This window comes from Rhinopithecus roxellana, chromosome 3, assembly GCF_007565055.1.
Source record: "Rhinopithecus roxellana isolate Shanxi Qingling chromosome 3, ASM756505v1, whole genome shotgun sequence".
In the NCBI taxonomy this organism is placed as follows: domain Eukaryota; kingdom Metazoa; phylum Chordata; class Mammalia; order Primates; family Cercopithecidae; genus Rhinopithecus; species Rhinopithecus roxellana.
Window position 1 is genome coordinate 183,726,999 of NC_044551.1, and position 22,651 is coordinate 183,749,649.

The window sequence follows — 22,651 nt, forward strand, 5'->3', positions numbered from 1 at the left end:
AGTTGGTTGCCTCATGTGCCTACTTTTTTTGCCATAGGACCTCAATTTGTTTGGATATTGACCTGCAAATGGCTCAGAAAAGAAAATGGAGGCTGACAATTGTGATTGGTCTCACACCCTTTGGTACCAGGGGATTAGGAATGAATGTATGACCCCATACTGAAGAGAGACATGCAGGAAAATCTATCTATGTGGCTTTACCCACAAGAAACATGCAATAGTAGGAACATCCTTCTTTTTCACTTACAATGGGCATATGCCAATATGGTACCAAGAAATTGATGAACACATCTTGCAAACATAAGTAACAACTGCCAATATCCTAAGGAGAACAGAAGACAGCATCTAGGTTCATGATAATATTGCTGAATTGCTATGTGAACTCTAAAATCAAGCTGAAATTTGTGTCCAATTTTCTGTAGGTATCTTGAATATCTTTGAATCTTACAGGCAAAGGCACTTACTGCTTTTGATACTGATCTTTTTTTTTTTTTTTTTTTCAAAGATGTTTGTATAGCAAAAGAGTTTGAAAGATATACATAGTGTCTCATTCAGGAACCAACGGCTGCTTTGTTTACTGTTCAGTGTGGTAAAGATAATGTTTACTTCCAAAAAAAAACTTTTAGTCAAGATTACCGTCCATTGAAGAAGACTTGTTTTCTAAGCTTTGAGTTTCTCTCCTATAATGCAACCAACTTGATGTAAGGGCATTATCTGAATCAGTGTTCAGTTAAAATCAACAAAAAAACTGATCTAGCAGAGTAAGAACTTAGTGTCTTCACTGTTACTGGCACTGGGTTTCCTGTTTTATGAAGTAATACATTTCCTCAGACCCTCTTTGAACGGCATGTTCTGTTATTTATGGATAAAAACATTTTATCTGAATATCATCACAATATTATTTATTTTTTGAAGAAAAGAGAAGATAATCTCTAGATACATATTTCATGTTAGAGTCAGAAGCAGTATGTACTGAAATTGTAAGAGGTGGACACTTCCGAGACTTTAGAAAACTATTTTATACATTTGTCTCAATGTTCTCTTGTTGAAGGGGCGCAGTAAATCTGCCCTAAGTAAGGACTATGCCTTGCATATAATACATGTGGTCACCTGGTATTTTATTTCTTTAAAACTCATAAAATTTTATATGAATACTCTCAAAAAAGCAGCTTAAAAGTGCTTATATAACTACATTTATATCACAACATTTTAACTCTAATACCAGGTATTACAATTGACAGATTTCTTGAATACTACAATAAACACTTTTTAAATTTAATTAGTATTCTGAGGCTAGAACTGCAAAGAGATAAAGTCTTAGGCACAGCTATAGAATTTGTTTTTTTAGATGACTCAAATAATGTGAACCAAAAATAAAAAAGAAAGAGCTAGAATTTTTCCTTCTTCTTTTCTTCTTTATTTTTTGGTTGGTATTCTAAGAAGGCACAGCATGGACTATCTTTAATGAATCTTTTGTGAAGTAATCATCAATAAACAAAAATACTGTTAAAACATGTTTACCAGTTTTTTGTTTTTTTTTAATCTTTAGCATGTGGAGGAGAACACATGGAAACTAGAATGTGAGGTGGTGACAGAGAGGAAGGTGGGAGAGCTACATGAGGTGTAGGCTGGTGGGATTGATGGTGACCAGGGATGCAGGGCAATTAGGGAGAGTTAGAGATCCATATAGATAAGCTGACCAGAAGCTGGGTGACCAACAGTGGGAGTGCTGGGAGGAGATCGGCAAAGACAGAAAGGAGGCCTTCACAGGTACATTTTGGTTATACTGAGCAAGTAAGTAACTGCATTTAGAATAAAATGGAACCTCTCAAAGCAAAAGAAGTTATTAATAGACAAAGAAAATATAATGATGAAAATAAGCATGAGGTATTGGATTGAAATTGGAGGTTTCACTATGGGCTCATAATTTTATAATATACATATTCAACAAATATTTATAGCTGTATATGCATTCATATACATATATATCCAAGCTCTGTCCACTGAAAGGGCCTAGAAGCAAAGATACCCCTATAACAATGAGCATGTCAAGGGTCATAATCTTAGTTTCTAAATGCTGTCCTCACTAAAAGGAGCCTGAGCTTCTTGGAGAAATGACTGATTCCAGGACAAGGGCAGGAAAAACATGATTGCACATTCTATTGCACCTGACATTAAGGCAATGTTCAATGAATGTTGGGGATATGTCAAAAGTATATAGAAGCCAATTTGAATGGGATGATTTGGGCATTAAAATAAATAATGGCAACAATATATTGCAACCCTAATTAATAAAATAGAAGCTCATCATTTTATACTGCTATCATAAATGAGTTATTAGAATCATTATATATTATATTTAGTCTATTATATACAAAAATAAACAAATGTAGAGATATAATTTCTATTTACAATGGAATGCCAATGGATTTTAAAGGAATAATGGGAATAAGAGAATTGCTACTTGGCAGCCATCAGAGATAATGTTTGGTTAAAGCAGGTACTGTCAGTGGATATGAAAGCCATTTAGTGGTGGTTTGCTGAGGAATAAATTTATGGCATGACTGTGAAATACTGCCCTACAATATACTAATAATTCAAATGGAAAAATGGTGATTGTAAGGTGTAAGAACTCAGTAGACCCTGTGTCTCCAAGTGGTTAAAGTTAAAATCGCCAGGGGAAAGATTGGTGTATATCATGTGTCTTCTGAGATGATGTACCAAGAAATATGCCACATCATTCCCGTGGAACTCACTCCTGCCAAAAATGCATGACCTTAGTCAGGACATGAAGAAGCATTAGATGGATCCACATTGAGGGTCATCCTCCAGAATGTAGGGCATGTCCCCTTTAAACTTGTCAATGACACGTAAGATAGAAAGACATTGAGGAGCTCATTCAGGATGAAAGAATCGGTTGCAACAATTAATTAATGTAACTTGCTTTTCTGGATAGAGCCAAAACCAACAAGATAAAGCTCTCATTATTAAATCTGTTGACAAATTTGAATGGGAACTTAGGTTCAAATGGTAATACTGTACCAATTTTTATTTTCTGATCTGGAGGGTTATAGGATAGTTATTGAAGAAAGTGTTATTTGTGGAACATACATACTGTACTGTTTGGGGTGAGGGAACAATGTGTCTACATTTTATTCATGAAAAGTTCACAAAAAATGAAATATATGTCTATATATTTTCATAGAAAAAAACAGATTGGAAAATGCAGCAAATGTGGTAACCATTGAAAGTAATACTATCATTTTCATTTAAATTTAAGTTGCATACTCAATGCATCATTCATTAGTCCAACAAATGCCGAGATTCTCCCTGGCTTGCTCCACTGTTTCAGATGCAGTGTTTACAGAGGAGAACTAGTCAAACAAGGACACTTCCCACAAATATCTGCTCTCTAGTGGAATTCACATAACTATGCTGAATTCTGTGATCCTTTTCCTGAAGTAATTAATTCATTAGAACACTATTTTCATGTATGTTATTTGCAGATATTCCAGTGTCCTTGTGAAAGAAAGCAAAGGATTCTGAGAAAGAAATGATAATATTCAACAACAACAACAACAACAAAAACATATTCACTGAGGCCTCTTCTTTATTGCATGCATATTCTATTTCCACACTTCTGTGGTGCTGAGTTCAGGAAGTATTGCATATTACCAAAATTATGAATAGAGACTTTAAAAAACCTATTCCATATACCTTCACAAGTATGATCTCATTTGCCAGAACTGACAGCAGTCTTATAGCTACTGCTTTCTCAAATAATAAATAGTGCATTGTTTTGTTCCATCTCACAGTTTTTTTAAATTTCAAAGTTCAGTAGCATATCGAATAAATGAATAAAGACCAAAACCCTTATAAATTGTGGTGGTGGCCCCCAATGGAAACATCATTTTTGAAGTGCTTAAATGAAAACAATAAAGAGGGTGGTATCCACAATACATTAACATGTTATTTACAAGTTTTATTTTTTAAAATAATAAAGCTTTTCAGTTGATTTAATTTTATTTTTTACATTATAATATATATGCCAGATATGTAGATTTCCAAAACCACAAATGCCAATATTAGAACTTCTAAGAATATTTTCAGTTCCACTGAGGATTTATATTTTCTTTAGTTTTATGAAGTTGCAATACATTTTGGTAACTGGGAATTGACAAAGGGCTAATAATAGTTATCTTGGTTCTACTGTTTATACACAATCTGCTTTATTTCTGCATGCATGTTAGTTATTTAGAATATCTGTATATATGAAAGGTATAATTTAACCTGGAATATATTTGTTGAATGACTAAACAATCTTGAGTCCAATGACATTACAGCCATTAAACTTAAAACAAATGAAATGCAGTCCCTCAACAGAAAACTAATTCTAGTAATAAATAAATAATAATTCAATAAATAATAAATTGATATATCCATGCACAGGGAGTATAGAACTTTTTTAAAGTTAATGCCTCCCATTAAGGAAGTACCATGGATAGCTTTCTGAGGAAGACTTTTAAGGTTGAAAAAAAGCTTGTCAGATCAAATATTTTAAAAATGAAAATTCTCAAAAGATACTGCACCATGGGAAAAATAATAAAATGTGATAATATATTCACTACTGCCTCAGTACAGTGTGTGTGTGTGTGTGTGTGTGTATGTGTGTGTGCTTGCACATGAGAGAGAGAGAGAAAGAGAAAGAGAAAAGAAAGAAAGAGAGATGAGTAGGGATTGCTGTTGAAGTCAAGAATGGAGAAGGCTATGGGGATCAGATCAAGAGGAACTTCAAATGTTTGAGTTTCATTCTAGAAAATAACAGAAAATGGAGAGCTGGTGAGGAGTTTTGGATGGAAGAATCACATGGTCATAAAAAAGAAAATGAAAGAAAGTGTCAGCAACTGGATAGTATAGAGAATAAAATGCTTTTGGATAATAGGAAATTTATAGATTGTTGTTATACAATGACTATTTTGCACACAAAATTATATTTGGTCTATAGTTGCTATCAATAGGGTAGGATCCCATTTTTTGTGAGATCATTTTTGCTACGTCAGAGGGCAGGCATCTGAACAATGATGGGGGGAGACAATATATTCTGCTGTTCATAGGTTTGGGATGCTATCATCTGGATAGAAACTTCACTGTCACTATGTTTCTGGACCTGTGCAAAATAATCTCTTCCCCCATTTGACACATTCCTCAAAGGCAGTATATAGGGTGTGAATGTGTATGTGTGTATGTATTTATTATACTCAGATTTTGTCCATTCCTAGTCCATTCTCTGCATGGTGGTCAAAGTGACTTTGCAAAAACTCAAATCAGATTATATAGTTCTTCTACTTAGCAATCTCCAGTAAATCTCTATTGCATGTAGAATAAAATTTGAATTTATTTGCATGACCTACAGGGCTATATACAATCTATACATTGCTTACTTCTCCAATCTCATTTCAAACCCTCCCCATGTCACTCACTAATTTCCAAACATTTTGGCCTTTTGTCAGTTTCTAGAATAACCTGTGCTCTCCACTGACATATGGGCCTTTGAACTTACTGATTCTTCTATAACAAAATATCCTTCCCGTTAGCAGGGTAGCTCTTTTGTATACTTCACACAATAGACTTACTGTCACTTACTGTCACTGAATTCAGAAAAGCATTCCATATGGTTTAACCTAATACCACATTGTGCTGCTCTCCATGGCCACAGTGAGACTAACTGCTGAAGCAAGATAGAAACAGTTGGCACAATGGGATGCCCACCGGGTTTGGACTCAAATCTGTAGTGCAAATTCCAGTTGTACAACACACAAGCTGTGAATGCTTGGATAAATTTCTTTAATTTCTTAGCCTCATTTATTCCATTTTACATTCCCAGATGAATTCATTCATTCAGGCACTATCCTAGACACTGAGGATTAAGCGGTGAACAAGACAGACAATTCCCCTGCATTTATGACGCTTTGATTAACGTTGATGGATGCAGATTATCGACATACATTACAATTTCAAGGAGTGATGAGTGATAAGACTAGGATGAAGCTTCTTTTCCATAGTTTGATCAAGAGAGATCTTTCTTAGAAAATGGGACATCAGCAAAGTGGAAAATAGTATTTTCCACTTTATGCTATGGTGCAAGCTGAAATTCGTGACAGAAAGAACATCAAAAAGTATCAGCCTAGGAATAATATTGCCATGATCCAGGATAACATTTGTAGACCCTGAAACCTGTTTTACATGGTTGCTGTTCTGGGAAGTAAGTGAGGTGCAGGGTGTGGTGCAGCATAGTGCAGGAAGCCTAATCAGTACTCAATACATGTTTCCTTCCCTACTGTTCACATCTCCTATTCTACTCTGGGACATTAATGAGAACTGGGAAATACATAAAATCATAATAATGGTGACCAGTATTGTTACTTTTTGCCATCTCATATTCTCTCACATTCTGTCTCTGTGCATATAAATGTGGCAAGTTCTATGTCTCAACCAAATATAACACGCTAGGAAAAAGTTACTTCTTTACAAATTCTTGATCACTTTTCTCAATAGCACTATTGTAGGTATTTATAACAATTAGAATTTCCCAGTAATTAATGTAAAGCAAAACAGTACAAAGGGGATTTAATTTAGTTCAATCTTAGTGAGAGTCTCTGATTCATCATTTGATTTGATAGCTGGGTTACCTTTGTTTAAATCACCTCATCTTTTAAGAATTGGTTTCCTCGCTTTTAAGATAGAAAAATAATTTAAATCATAAAGTTAACATGTAGAGTATGCTTACAATCTCCCAGTTATTGTGTTAAGCATATTGCCTGTGCTAATATATCTGTTCTTCACAGCTACCCTCTAGTACATTGGCACAATTATTGTTCTCATTGTAGGGATGTGGACCCTGATGTGCAGAAACTTAATTGCCCAAGGTCGCATTGCTGGTAAGTGTCAGAACCAATATTTGAAATCATCCTACATAATACATGAGTAAAAACTAAATGTTTGTTGTTGTAAGCTGTTGATATTTTGGAGTTGTATGTTACCAAGACATATCTTCGTTTATTTTTGACTGGAACTTTTAATATATTTATGGATTATGACCTTAAAGAGGAAGCTACGATACAAATATTTTCCCAGTGTACTTTATTTAACATATTTAATGTAACAATTGCTATGTATAGGCAGTATTTTAGAAACTTTATAAGTAGTAACTTTAATTCTTACATCATGACTCTGAGGTAAGTACTATTAATGTTCCCAAGAAACAGCTAAGGAAATGGAGGCACAGTGGATAAGCAACTTGTCCAAGATCAAATAGTTATTATGTGGCAGAACAAGGACTTTAAACTAAGGAACTTGAGTATGTGCTCTTGACCCTCATGTTATAATGCCTTCCTTGTACTTGATAACATATTCCGTAAGTCGTAGATCAATTACTTTTGGGATTCATGCAGCAATCTCTGAATGTTAGAAATATGGATCTCTTTAGTCGAGGAGGATCTCAGACAAAGTGAGTCTCTGGAACACTATTATGAGTTATATAGATACCCTTTGGACTCTATTTATTCTTTCCTTGAGTGAGGAGGATACAGTATGCATCTTATTCTTCAAAATGAATCTTGACTATGACCTGCAGTCTGTCCAAAGTATTGGGTGTTGTGTAGTCAAAACATTTAGACGACTTAAATTTTGAATGAAAGCTATTGATATTTTGTTGGAATACAAGTACAGCTTTTAACTCTTGTTTCTGAAACTATTCCATTAACATTCAATAAATTTGTATGGCATTAAGATACAGAAATCAAATTTACTTTTCCTAAGCTTATTTACTTTGAAAGTTTACCATTATTGGTTTGTTTTTAGAACACAATCTATTGGCAAATTGTGTGTATTAGCAGTTTTACTATGACACACTGAATAGGGGAACTTTACATTTTTGTGATTCTGAACAAATAATTCGAAACTTTATGCAATTTATGAAAGGTAAAGGAAAGCACTGTGCTTTAGCAAGACAAGACATGCATTTTAAAAATAGTCTTAATTCTGATTTTTATCCCACAGGGTCATTCTCTAGTTTTCATATACTTGATGGGAAACTGAGTTAGTATCATAGGATTGATGATGAAAAAGAAGCATTATTGGGATTCTGTCCCATATTGCACTCTACACCAAAGCAGGTATATAAAAAAAGGGAAACATGTTTGCCCTCCATGAAACACCTTTCAACATCATTTCACATGGCTTTTCCTTAATGGGTATTTGTCAAATATCTCAAGAGAAAGAAGACTAAGTGTGACTCTGAAAGTATGAACATATTTTTAAAAGTTTTAAACCATGAGTTTCTCCAAAAATGATAATTACTGACTTTGCAGAAAAGCCAATGATAGTGGTATGGAGCACTCTTAGACTCAGGGTTACTTACAGATTTAACCGTATCAGTTCTTTACTGAGAATCATATGAGCTTGCTCATCCCACTCTACCACCCCACTGCAAATACACCTGCTGCCCATTCTGCTATTATGATAAATAGTTTCTACAGATATCTAAGTGCTATTTCTATACTTAGGTGTGAAACCAACATCTTTAGATTGGGTTTGATTCTAGACCTAAGGGCATGCGTGCCATCTGCTGAATTATTGCTTATGCTTCCTGTATCTCTCCTAGATAAAAATTTAGGAACTTTGAAACCTGGAATAAGATCATAGGGTACTTCAGTGTTCCATATAACTCAAAGGTATGATAAATCACTGACATCTTTTCAGTTGTACTCTTAAGCTATTAAAAGTCTTATTTAACAGTAATTTAAGTAATTTTGCATTTTGTATGGTATTTTTACATGGTATTCTCAGACTACTTATAAATAACTCTAAGTTATATGTAAGTAAACAATATGCCAAGGAATCTTATAAGAAATCACTTATTTTAATTTTGTTATTGTTTTGCCTGTTTTTAAGTCATGGTTGCTTTTTCAAATGATAGATAAAACATATACTCAAAACCTCAAATAGTGAAAAGTTTACAATCCTAAAATATGGGAGGAAAATGTAATGATAGTCTCACTTTTCAACTATGTCTGACATTAATATTTTCTGACTGTCTTTAGTTTTGTTGTCAATAGGAAAATAAACAAGTATTTACACAAATAATCTCTTTTCCTTTTCATAAATGCCTTAAAATAATGAGTCCTTTTGGAAATACAGAAATAGTTTAGTAAACAAGGTGCTAATCTGGCTCTAAGGTTAATCCAATATCTCATAAACTAGATGAAATTAGATTTGGGGTTTGTAGCAATTTGACAATATATTTTATTTAATTAATATTTTTATAATGTCTCTGACTTTTCAGCACACTGTTAGAACTGCAGTCTTTCAAACATGTTAGTGACTATCATTTGAATGACAGATTCATAATTTTTCAAGTATATGAATTTATTTGATTAAAAAGTGTTTCCATTTAATTTTTCTTTCAAATGGTATTTTCAATTCAATTTCACAGATAAAGTCCAACTGCATGCCAGGGCAGATACAAATTATTGGGTATAAAACATTGTCTTCTTTTCTATAAGCCTGTAATATTGTAGATGGGGCAAGATATATGTAGACAAAGCAGTAAAATAATATGAAATTGCTTAGATTCAGTGAAAAATAAATAAGCAAAACACAAACCTGGTTGCTCCCTTTATCTGCAGCACTGCCTGCTGTGTATTGCTGAGATTAGGAATGAAAATTTTCTTGTCTGGAGTCAGTGATAATCTCAAAAGAAGAGCCATTATTCACATAATTTGTAATTCTATGGCTCCGTATGTCACACTTGATTCCTATGTGGGAAAAAAAATAGGAAAAGAAAATATAATTTTGCAATACAGACGTTGGTTACCATTAAGGGTCTGAAGCTGAATTTAAGACAAGTGGATGAAAATGAAGAAAGGATGCAGTACATTACAGTTAAGAACCCACCTACATGTACACCACTGCATATTCTGGGCCTACTGTCAGTGCAGGTACTCAAAAATGTCTGCTGAATGAGTTAATGAGTGAGGTTTGTAATTTATTTGAACACTAAAAAAAAAAAATGAATATACAACATTCATGTATGTTATTTGTATTGAGCTGATGAAATTTTACCCTAAAGTGTGTGTTCCTAGAGAATATGAGTGTTCTCCATGCCTACAGACATAGCTAAAGGTCAACCCAAGAGTCAATGACTATTTACCCAAAGGTTTCAGAACTTGGATTTTTTTAAGTGAAAAGATGACTTAAATGCTGTTTCGTATTATGGAGATATATTTTTTTCCAGTTTTAACTAAATGGTTTTAAACAAAATAATTTTTCCCAAGAAAGTCACCATGTGGGGAGGAAGCGGGTGGGATGAATTCAGCAACTCAACCAAACTGAGGCCTCCTAATATATGTGCTAATATTTCTTGAGGAAAACTTTTCCAGCTCTAATTCTTTTTGTCACGGCAGACTTAAAGGATTTTTTAAATTTTAAAATGTATTATTACAAGCTCTAAATAACTCAAATAATCCTCTTTGTTATTGCTATCACATGCTATTTCTGCTATGGTTAAATTAATTTTTAAGCATGAGAAGAAAAAAATACAATATTATAATGTTAAGTTCATATAGTTAAGAAAACCTGCATAAAATTTTCTTTTTAATAATTTTTCCCTGAAGTGGATTTTTAAATATTATTTTATCTAAAAGTTTTTTCATACTACACACACTTCACCTTACAATTTCCTTATGTTTGACCAAGACCATGTTAGTAATCAAGAGATTCTTTTAAAAAAGATGAGTTTTGTTGAAAAAAAGGAAAGCTAAATTCTGAATTGAAAATAATACCTAATAGTAAACAGTTGCTAGTAAATGATGTCAAAATTCTGTACTGCATTTAACTATTCCTATAACTTAGGGAATGGCACTTCCTCCCTCTGAACTTCAGTTTCCTGATCAATAATTTTATTGAACTAGAAATGATCTATATATATTTTCCATCCTTTATGTCTAATAACCCTAACAGTTCACTTAAACCAAATAACCTTCCTGACTTTAAATCACATTACATCAATTTTAGCTCTTGTCACCCTTTCCCACCCTCCAAACTTTAAGTCAGAATTAATTACTCCCACAGCACACTGATAATACCTCTGTAACAGCACATATAGTCACCTGCCTTGTTTAGCAAGTTGTTTGCATCACAGCAGCTACTTAGGACCACAGAGACTGTGTACTGTAGGCACAGTTTCATGAATTATCATGGAGAGAGCAACACTATGAAAGATCCCTGTGGGAAGCTGGCTAAGTACAGTCACACACAGCCTGAATTTTCAAGTGGTTTTCTACCACAGAGTGTAAGTTGCTGGAGGATAAAAAGATTCTTCTATTTATCTTGAAGATAACACAAAGACTAGCAAAATGTTTTCTGCATAGTGGGCTTTCACTCAATAAGTACATATGTACATGATGAATAAATAAATGAGTGGTAAGTGAAATGCATAATCTTTTATTTGGCAATTAATTCCTACTAAAATTTAAAGTGGCTAACAAACTCATGTGTCAGGTTTGATTGCTGAAATAGATAATGTGTTTTTGAAAACAAGTTTTATGAATTTGTGCCCTCTTCCAGTAAATGCATGCAGTTAAACACAGATGGGAGGGTGAGAAAGAAAAGATAAAAGAAAACAAAAGAAAAGAGAGAAAGGGAAAGAAAGGAAAGAAAGAAAGAAAGAAAGAAAGAAAGAAAGGAAGGAAGGAAGGAAGGAAGGAAGGAAGGAAGGAAGGAAGGAAGGAAGGAAGGAAGGAAGGAAGGAAGGGAGGGAAGAAAAAGAAAGAAAGAAAGAAGAAAGAAAGAAAGAAAGAAAGAAAGAAAGAAAGAAAGAAAGAAAGAAAGAAAGAAAGAAAGAAAGAAAGAAAGTCATGAAATCTGAAACAGCAATGCTGTTGTTTTTCTCAGAATGTCATTTACTGTTGTTTAATTTTCTCTTTCCTGTTTTGGATGTTTTTGGTGAAAGACTGATTGAAACTGGGTAATCCTCTATTGTAATTTCCTTTGTAGTCTTTTAAAGTGTAAAAAAAATTCTTGTTACTGAGAAAATATTTTGAAAGGAAGAATATCCTTTAAGCTAAAACACATCTTGCAAAAATGAAATTTTGAGACTTTGGGAGCTGATACCCAAATCAATGATAAATTATTCAGTTTAAAATTAATGCAGCCAACTTAATTTTAAAATAATTGCCTAAATCTGGAAATAGAATATTGTAAGTATTCAGATAGGTATTCTGGGTTGTTGCTGCTATTAGAGTCCTTGATCATGGTAGTTTTCTAAAATAAATCTAAGCTGTATATAGCTGAATTTATCTACTGATAAAAAAAAAATCTTGCACTAATAGTGTTCATTCAACGTATGTCTATATATTCCTACTATGTGTAAGGCAGTGCTCTAGGTGATAATTAGTACCAGTGAAACAGCAGCCCCAAATCTCTGCCCTCATGGAGCTTTCATCCTAGTGGAAGGCAATCAAACAAATGATATAAAAATTGTATTCCACGTTGTAAAGTGTTAAGTCCTAGAAAGAAAAATAAAGCCAGATGTGGGGATAGAAACTGCAGATAATAAGGTGAGATTTTAAATAAAGTGATCACATCTAAGTCCCTCCTGAGAAGATGACATTCCTGAGAAGACGATATCTGAGCAACATCTTGAGGTAAGTGAGGAAGTCCTGTGGGGGGCTTGGGGTGCTGGCTCACGCCTGCAGTTCCAGCACTTTGGGGAGGCAGAGGCAGGCAGATAACTTGAAGTCCGTAGTTCAAGATCAACCTGGCCAACATGTCGAAACACTGTCTGTACCAAAAATGCAAAAAATTAGCCAGTCGTGGTGACGGGCACCTGTAATCCCTACTCGGGAAGCTGAGACGCAGAATTGCTTGAACCCGGGAGGCAGAAGCTCTAGTGAGCCAAAATCGCCATTGTACCATATCAGCCTGAGTGACAGAGCAAGAGTGTAAAAAAAAAAAAAAAAAGAGAGAGAAAAAGAAAGAAAGAGAAGGGAAGGGAAGGGAAGGGAAGGGGAGGGGAGGGGAGAGGAGGGGAGAGGAGAGGAGAGGAGAGGAAAGGAAGAGAGAAATTTCCGTTGAGGTTTGAGGGGTGTTCGAGGTAGAAGGAACAGCATGGGCAATGTTCTAATAAACATTGAGGAATGAGAGACTCAGATTTTTTCAAATAAGGAATTAAAAAAATATTTCTCAAGATTCTCACACATTACATAAATATGAATGACATATATATCCTTATGTCTCCAAATGTTGTATTGGAATGTCACAGGAACAGAGAACATTTACTTTCCAATTACACCCATCAATTAAGCAACAAAGCTGGAATTATGCCCACAGAACCTAGGTTGGAGACAAAGCCTTGTAAATTTGAATAGGACCAACAAGTTTTTGGTTTTAAAACTCCCTTCATTCATATGCATAAAATAAAATCTCACGGTATTTGACCTACATAGAATCCAACCACAGACATCAGATTTGATTCTGTATTTTTTCTTGACGCTGTTCCAAATGTAGTATCTTTGCTTGAAAAATAAGGCAGACTGTCGTGATGTTATCCCTATAATACAAGCAAACAAAAAATCCATTAAGTCTGAGTTGTCAAGATAACTTAGCCAAGTCCTTGCCTTGGCAGTTGTTATACTCTCTATAAAATGAACAAATCTAGGTTTTTGTTCACTCCTGTCTCTTTTCATTATAACATCTGGTAAAGAATGAACTATATGTGTCTAATCCAAGTTAGTAAATATCCCTAAAGAGGCTCCAGGTTCCCAGATCACCCTGTTCTGTTAAGACGAAATTTAGAGCCTCCTTACACCCTCTCAGGGAAACCCCCTGTCTTGGTAATTTTGGACTGCATCCCCCTCTTACTTTTCCCTTAGTCTCTTCAGACTCTGATTCTTCAGGTAAGCATTGAAACGTACCCCTTGAAAAGTCATTCACAATGAAATGATGAAGAAGTGCTTCAAATAGTATCTCTTCTAAGGACTTAACATGGTTTAAAGAGGTCAAAGCTCAAAGTTGGAATTAAAATTTCTTGGATGTTAGGGAACAGTTTCAGGAGAAGTTTGCAGCGTAGAGGCTTTATTCTAGCCAGCTATGAGGCAAGCTAGCTTCACCACCTGTTATATTTTCTACCCTAGACTCTTAACAAAAGCCAACTCTCTGGACAAAAGCAACACAAATTCACATATTTACAGTCAGACAGGAGGAAAAAGTTCAAGAAGTCTATTTTATGGCATGGTGACTATAGTTAATACCAATATATTGTATTATTGAAAAATGCTAGGAGAATAGATGTGAAGTGCTCTCACCATAAAAGTGATTAACTGTGTGAGATAATACATATGCTAATTAGCTAGATTTCATCATTCCACACTGTATATATACTTCAAAACATCATGTTGTTCATGTAACTACATACAATTTTATGTCAATTTTAAAAATAAACAATTTGAGGGGAAAAAAGCAACACAATTCATTTCTCAATCGCATGCTGTTTCATATGCTTTATATCACAGACAGCTAAAAAAAGGAATGAGGATATCAGAATCTCTTAGGAAAGACATGGATAAATATATTTGGACCAACCATATGATATAATATTTTAAAAATATTTAAAATTAAACTTTACAATAACTTATGTTAACAAGAGAAAATGTCCAGCATATAAGGGTAAGTGAAGAACCGTGACATAATGTGGTACGTCTTTGTAAATACTTACGTATCTGGATAGGAACAAATACATGGGAATGTACCAACAGATACAAACAGATGCATAAAGGAAATAAAACAAAATGTTATCTCCAGCAGTGGAATTATGGGTAACTTTTTGAGGTAATTCTTTATACTCTTCTTTATTTTCCAAAATTAGGTAGTTCACAATTTTAATTTTCCAATTAAAGACAAAGATCTTTTGAAATGACATGTTGTGTTATCCACATCATTGCTTTGCTTTTGCCCTCAACAGAGTACAAAATGTGTGGGTTAAATAGGAGCATCTCTTAAATGCATAAATCCCTCAAAGGGGAACAGGAAAATTTTACTATCACATAGTTTCTTTCCAGCCTCTATGACATCAATCAGAAAGATACACAAGGAGTTGAGGTCAAGAAGCATGGGCTACTGTGCATACACTCATCGCCAAGGGCATAATTCAAAGGACACTCAGCCTGGTGAACATGGCACACAGATGTCCTGTTTTCTTAGACTGTTTGCAACATTTAAATGCACTTGGCAGTCTAAGCACATAGTTTCTTTCTGAAGGAGCTTTTCTGCTGAAGGTTATGTCGTGTTTTTCACTAAAACATAAATCCGTTGGCTGTTTGTTAAGCCTCCTGTACAATGAAATCAAAGCAATCGTCAATGGATACGGTTCACTGGAAAATGTAAACTGGCTTCCCCACCCCAAGAGAAACAGATTAAGTAATGCCAGAGGTTTTGCACGTGCTCTCTACAGACAACATCTTCCTTTGTAGAGAAAAATTTTACTGCAATGCTTCCCATTGCACCTGCCAACTCCCTCTCTTATCCTGAAAACATAAATTCCCATTACACATAGAAGAATGAGTAATGTCTCTAAAGTGCCCAGAATATGTTTGTAATAATTGATATTTCACCCTCCGGTGCCAGGGCTGCATGGATGGAGTGTTTTATGTTGAAGGCTCAGGAATGTGCTTTTGTCCCTTTGGTATTCTGCCCAGACGAAGCATGCCCACAATCAGCACAGCCTAATGCAATCCAAACACTTTAGAGGAGGCATCCTACAAAACACAGGAGTGCCAGAGGCTTGCATAATGTATCCAAGATATCAAAGTTTTCTTTAGAGAGATGAAAATGTAATACAGCAAACACCTATTTAGGGAGAGAACAAAACCCTCAGTTTTTCTATGGAAGTCAAGTATGTATTAACAGGTGTTGCCTGGCATCGAATTTAGATTCCAAAGCTTATCACACCTCTAAACTTCCTTTGTTTAAATCAATTATTAACATTTATTATTATAAAACGCTTCTGCTTTTTACCCAAGCTATCTCCATGACTGTATTTTGAAACAGAAATAAGTTTGATTACTAATTTTTTAAACAGAATGCTTCCATATAGCCTTTCCATTATCTTTGGCAAAACAATTGTAAAATAGACATATTTTCATTTAGGTAGTTTTACCATGATTAATCATATCACCTTCATGACAAAAGAGAATGAAAGAGAGATATGAAAGTAAAAATGAAAGAATAATTCTTAAATAATATGAAGGCTGGTATGTTAAAAAAATTAAGTCTTGGCTGGGCATGGTGGCTCACGCCTGTAATCTCAACATTTTGGGAGGCCGAGGTGGGTGGATCATGAGGTCAGGAGATGAAGTGCATCCTGGCCAACATGGTGAAACCCTGTCTCTACTGAAAATACAAAAAAATAGCTGGGTGAGGTGGCACGTGTCTGTAATCCCAGCTACTAGGGAGGCTGACGCAGGAGAATCGCTCGAACCTGGGAGGCAGAGGTTGCAGTGAGCCCAGATTGCGCCACTGAACTACTCAGCCTGGCAACAGAGCAAGACTCTGTTTCAAAAAAAAAAAAAAAAAAAAAAAATCAAATGGCTTTCAAATACTGGGAGTTTATTAGGGAGTAATATTTTTATAATCACATGACTTTCTTCTATTATTGTATGAATCTAATTTTATTTTTGTGAATAATTTTATTTAGTGATTTAACCTTTTCTTGGATATTCTTGACTTCAAAAAATAAATTATATGCATTTAAGAACATAAACTAATATCTACTTTTGGGTAACTATAAAAATGCACAGTTGGTGACCAACTAGTTATTGTACATTATTGTTTAATTAATTATTTGAAAAATTACCAGCATTTTTCTACTACCTATGCTTCTTATCTTACCTATTCCTTCCTATCCTCACACCTTCACACTAGAATAGTTTTGCCAAATCCGGAAAGAATAATCGATGGAAGCCATACTCTAATATAGCATCAATTGAAAATCAAAGTGCCTGTATTTCATCATTTATAGGTATCTCCAATTGCTACGCTTGGAAAGTGAGAAAGCATTCACCTGGCAAAGGAAGTGAATAAAAACAAGCTCAAGAATAAACATGACTTAATTAAAATCATGATGAGATATCATCTTACCCCAGTCAGAATGTCCCTTATTAAAGAAAAAAATGAAAACAAAAACAGATGCAGGCGAGGATGCAGAGAATGGAGAAATCTTGCACACCATTGTTTGGAATGTAAAGTAGTACAACATTTATGGAAAACAGTATGAAGATTTCTCAAAGAACTAAAAGAACTACCCTTTGATCCAACAATCTACTAATGGGTATTTACTCAAAGGAGAATAAATCATTGTATCAAAAATATACCTTTACACATTTGTGTATTTCAGACTATTCACAATAGAAAAGTAATGCAATTAACCTAAGTTTCCATAAACAAGAGATTGGATAAAGAAAATGTGAGATGTATATATATATATATATATATATAAACACACACACACAATGAAATACTGTTCAGCCAAAAAACAATAAAATCATATCTTTTACAGCAACATGAATGGAACTGGAAGTCATTATCTTAAGGGAAGCAAATCATACACAGAAAGAGAAATATTGCAATTTCTTACATAGATGGGAACTAAATATTGTGTACATATGAACATAGAGAGTGGAACGTCAGGCAATGGATACTTGAAAGGATGAGGGGGTGGGAGGGGGTAGATGATGAGAAATTACATTATTTGTACAATGTATGTTATTTGAGTGTTGAATACCCTAAGGGTCGAGACATTATCACTTTGTATCTATGCATTCAACAAAATTACACTTGTCCCTCATAAATTTACACAATATTTTTAAAAAGAAAAAATTACATATGACTTTTTATGTGTTTATTATGGTTATTTGTCTCATAATGAAACATGATATACTTTATTTCTACCACTGAGACTCTCCCCAGCTTTCTAATTTCAAGAACATGCCTCTTCACAAGTGTTTCCAAATAGTGCCATGTAGAAGTAAAACCATTTGGAAATGTAGATGATTTATCTGAACATAGTTGAAACCACTTTCTTGAGTTCTACTTTCAACATCAATCCCTACCCAGGTTCTAGTATTAATGTTGTCTCTGGTGAATGTTAGTATAGTATATCACACATGTCCCTCAACACCAAGATGTCTCTGCTGCCAGCTCTAATCTCACCTAATGCTTGTGCCATTCTCAGTGAGTCTTCCCAGGTTACTTGTCTATGCCTGAGGACATACTCAACTAATTTACCAGTCCAGACATGTATGCTATGCTATGCAATCTAATTCTTGAATTTCTAGCCTCTGAGAGAGGGCATTGCCCATTACACGATGCTAAATTGGGAAGCACAACAGCTAGAAAAATAGAGATTGTGTTATCAGAGATAGGATGGGCATTAATTTGTAATCATGGATGATGATTTGAAACACTATGGCTTATATTTTATACTAAAAAAAAAAGTCCTCTGTGAGAGGCTGACTATTGTAATGGGAGAATTTGAGAACAAGTGTTATATGATATTAGGATTGGTTTTATCTACCATGAATTTCAAGAATTAGATGTTTAATTATTAATATTTTCAAAACCACTATGAGATACCATCTCACAGTAGTCAAAATGGCTATGATTAAAAAGTCAAAGAACAGCAGATACTGGTGAGGCTGTGGAGAAAAGGGACACACTGTTGGTAGGAATGTAAGTTAGTTCAGCCACTGTGGAAAGCAATATGGAGATTTTTCAAAGAACTAAGAACAGAGCTACCATCCCACCAGCAATCCCACTACTGGGTATATACTCAAAGCAAAATAGATTATTATATCAAAGAAACATGTGCATTCATTTGTTAATTGCCATGCTATTCACAATGGCAAACACATGGAATCAACCTAGGGGCCCATCAGTGATGGATTGGATAAAGAAAATGTGATACATATACTCCATGGAATACTATGCATCCATAAAAAGAGAATGAAATCATGTCCTTTGCAGCAACATGAATGGAGCTGGAGGCCATAATGCTAAGAGAATTAACACAGGAACAGAAAAACAAATACTACATGTTCTAACTTACAGTAGCACAACATTGAGCATGCACAGACATAAACATGAGAACAATAGACACTGTGGTCTACTAGAGGCAGGAAGGGAGAGGGGCAAGGGTGAAAAAAAAAGACCTATTGGGTACCATGCTCACTACCTGAGTGCAATAAACCCAGGTTAAAACAAAAAACAAAAAAACACCTGTATCCCTTTTATCTGAAATAAAAGTTGATAATAAAAAGACTTGGGGAAGGATATAAAATATCTTGACAAATAATTACCTTTTCGCATTTGCACCATTGACCCTTGTGAAGTAGCAATGCTATTGACACCAGGCCAGCAGTGCAAACCACTATAGGAACTTGCATCCTGTAGAGTTCAACCGAAGTCTGGTTTTTACTTAAGTCTATATTTTATAAAATTTGATGCATAAAGCTAGTATTACCTGAAATATTACTCCTCCTATAAGTAATTTAAAATTTTAATAGTATTTATTTTGAGTTACTCTAACTATCATAACTGATGATAGCTTTGGGCTTTTACCTTCTTTTATTTACTCTTTCAATCATTTTCTTTATTCACTGTACAAATGACAAAGTAAGTGAAGTTTCTACTCTGATAATCCTACCAGTCTAATGGCAGAAACATACATTAATCAAATAATCATAGAAAATGTATGGTTGAAAATTTTGATGAGTCATATGAATACTAATAAATTAACATTTACTGAGGACTTGTTCTGTGCCAGAAACTGGTATAAATACTTGAACAGTATTAACTCCTTTAACCCTTACCATCACCCTATGAAAGTATTCTATATTATTATACCAATCTTACAAGTAAAGTAATTGAGGCTAGGGGAGATTGAATAATGTGGTCTAAGAATGCAAAGTCCCAAGTGGCAGAGCAGACATTGACTATAGGAACTTGAACTTTAGAGCTATCTAATAGTATCATGTCATCTTTCCTTGCATGCCAAAAAAAAAAAAAAAAAAGCATGCTATGACACTGCATTAGTCAGCTTTTACTACAGTATGCTGAATTAACAAATATATGCAATATTTTAGTGGCTTATAATAATAAAGGCTTATTTATTGCTCATGTTAACGTCCTGTGTGGGTCCAACTGCAATTCTGCTCCATGTCTTTTTCTTGCCGGATCCAGGCTAAAAGAGCATCTCCTACCTTAGCTATCCTACCCTTAAAGGTTTGTGTATATGACATCATCACTTCCACTAGCATTTTATTGTACAAAGCAAGGCTAAAGGTAAAATTGGCCAACAATGAAGTAGGAAATATATTCCATCTATAGGAAAAGACACCAGAGAGGTGTCCTACCTGACTGAGCCCAAGAAGCAGGTCATATTTTAAGCAAATAAAACAGTATGCCCCATAATAGACATATGAAAGGGGTCCCTGACCTGACCTGGGAGTCAAGGAAAGCCTGAGGTAGCACTATCTCAGTAGGGTTTTCAGGGATGATATTTAGTTAACTAAAAACTGTGGTCCAAGGAAAACATACCATGTAGTAGGGACAGCAGGTACAAACATCATGTGATCCAAGTGAGCCTGGTCTTGGAGAATTGAAAGGAATTACCTGAAATAAAGACAGAGAAAGGGAGACTGTCCTGAGACAAATCTACAGAAGTCAGCAGGGGCAAGATTATTCAGATCCCTGTAGGCCTCTTCAAGAATTTGGATATTTTTCCTAATAGGGAGCCACTATATTAATTTAAGCAAAGGGAGTATGATAATCACACCTTGGCAATTTTGGCTGTTTTACCAAAAAAAAAAAAAAAAAAAAAAAAAAAAATTATTCTAAGTAAGATTCTCAAACTTAGATATCTCTCCAACCCCCCCAGATCCTCTTAATAGTATTGTTTTAACTGTTTTAGAAGAGACAATTTAGTTATATTTTCTATTGCAGAGTTCACTATCAGAACCACCCAAATACAGTGATTCAGAGCAGAGGCAGTAACTTCCTCCCTCTCTCTCACAAGGAACACTTTCTACCCTATCCTCTTTAGCTAAGGCTCCGGTTCTCCCCAGTCACAGCAATCCTGTACTCCCCTCTTACCTTCCTGATGGGATGAAAAGAGAACCAACAGTGACATGGCGGGTCTATGCTGAGACGCTTTTCCCTAAATAGTAAGGAATGGAGCTCAGCAAGGTAAGGAATTGTAGTAAGGAATTGCAGCAATTTGGGATTGGATGTATGTGCAAATTACTCTAAGTGGAGCATTCCATCTGGAAAAGGTGCAGCAGGCACTTCAGATATTTTCAGCAGAAATAAATGCCACCACCTTTTTGTCGTAGCTACCATCATTATACTCTGATATAAACTCAGGTCTTCCTTTGACATCCTATGTAGAATTGTGCCAACTCCAAAAAGGTGGACACCATATACTAGCTAGGATTTCTGCCACTGGTAATGTAGAGCAGTCTTCCCAATTGTTGCCATCAACTTCCAGATGTTGGCCAATTAAGAGAAAACAAATGAAAGGAAAAGCACCCACCAGATGTTTCACTAGTCCAATACCTGGAAAAGCTATTAATTTATACTTACATCTGCTGTGGAAAGTTGTATTTGTTAGGGTAATGCCGTTTCTGTAACTGCTAAGCATCCAGATTGCAAATTTCACTCCATACTAAGTGATCAAAAGTGGTCCAGTGTGGCAGATCACCATCCAAGTGGTCATTCAGGAAACCATCATCATTTCAGCTTTTGTGTCTGTTATTCTCTGGAGTCCACTCAGTCAATCACTAGATGAGGAAAAAGCATGGAAGAATTCACAATGAAAGGATTTTATGGAGCAGGTATGGAAGGGGTGCATATCAACTTTGGCTCACAATCCACATCCAAGGAGCTACAACCCAGCCATATGGTCAAATCAAAATAATAGAACCACTGAGAAACAGAGTATTAACAGTGAGTACAGTAAATAGAAGAAACAGACTTGGAGAACAAAAGCTAACCAGTGTTTACTATTACATTGTCTCTATTAAATCTTAAAATTGAGGGATAAAATAGTAAATTTTATGTTGTATACACATTATCAAAATTTTAAAAATATGGTGGAATAGGATCTGTAGAAACAATGAATTTCTGGATCATTAAAATTTACTAAAAAGGATCCTCTGCATGATCCCAGCTCTTATTATTGAAAATGAAACTCAGTCCATTTTCCTGACTTTCAGTACAACATGGTTTGTAATTTCTGGCATCCAGATTGATAGCTCAGCAGCTGTTTGAAACTTTCAGTTATCAAAGAAAGAAATAATCATTATCTAGTATTGAAACGGTAAATTTGTAAAATATTTAATTCTGAGAATTTATAATAGATTATATGCTGATACCTGGACAAAACCTGCAATTGTGCAACATAAGTAAAGATGATTACCAATATTTTAAAAATCGGAATTTGTTCTTCAATTAACATTGAACATTAAGCAATCATTTACTTGAAAATATTATGAATTTTAGGTAGTTAGGATTCAGTTAATCAAAAGTTCAACTTTTCCAC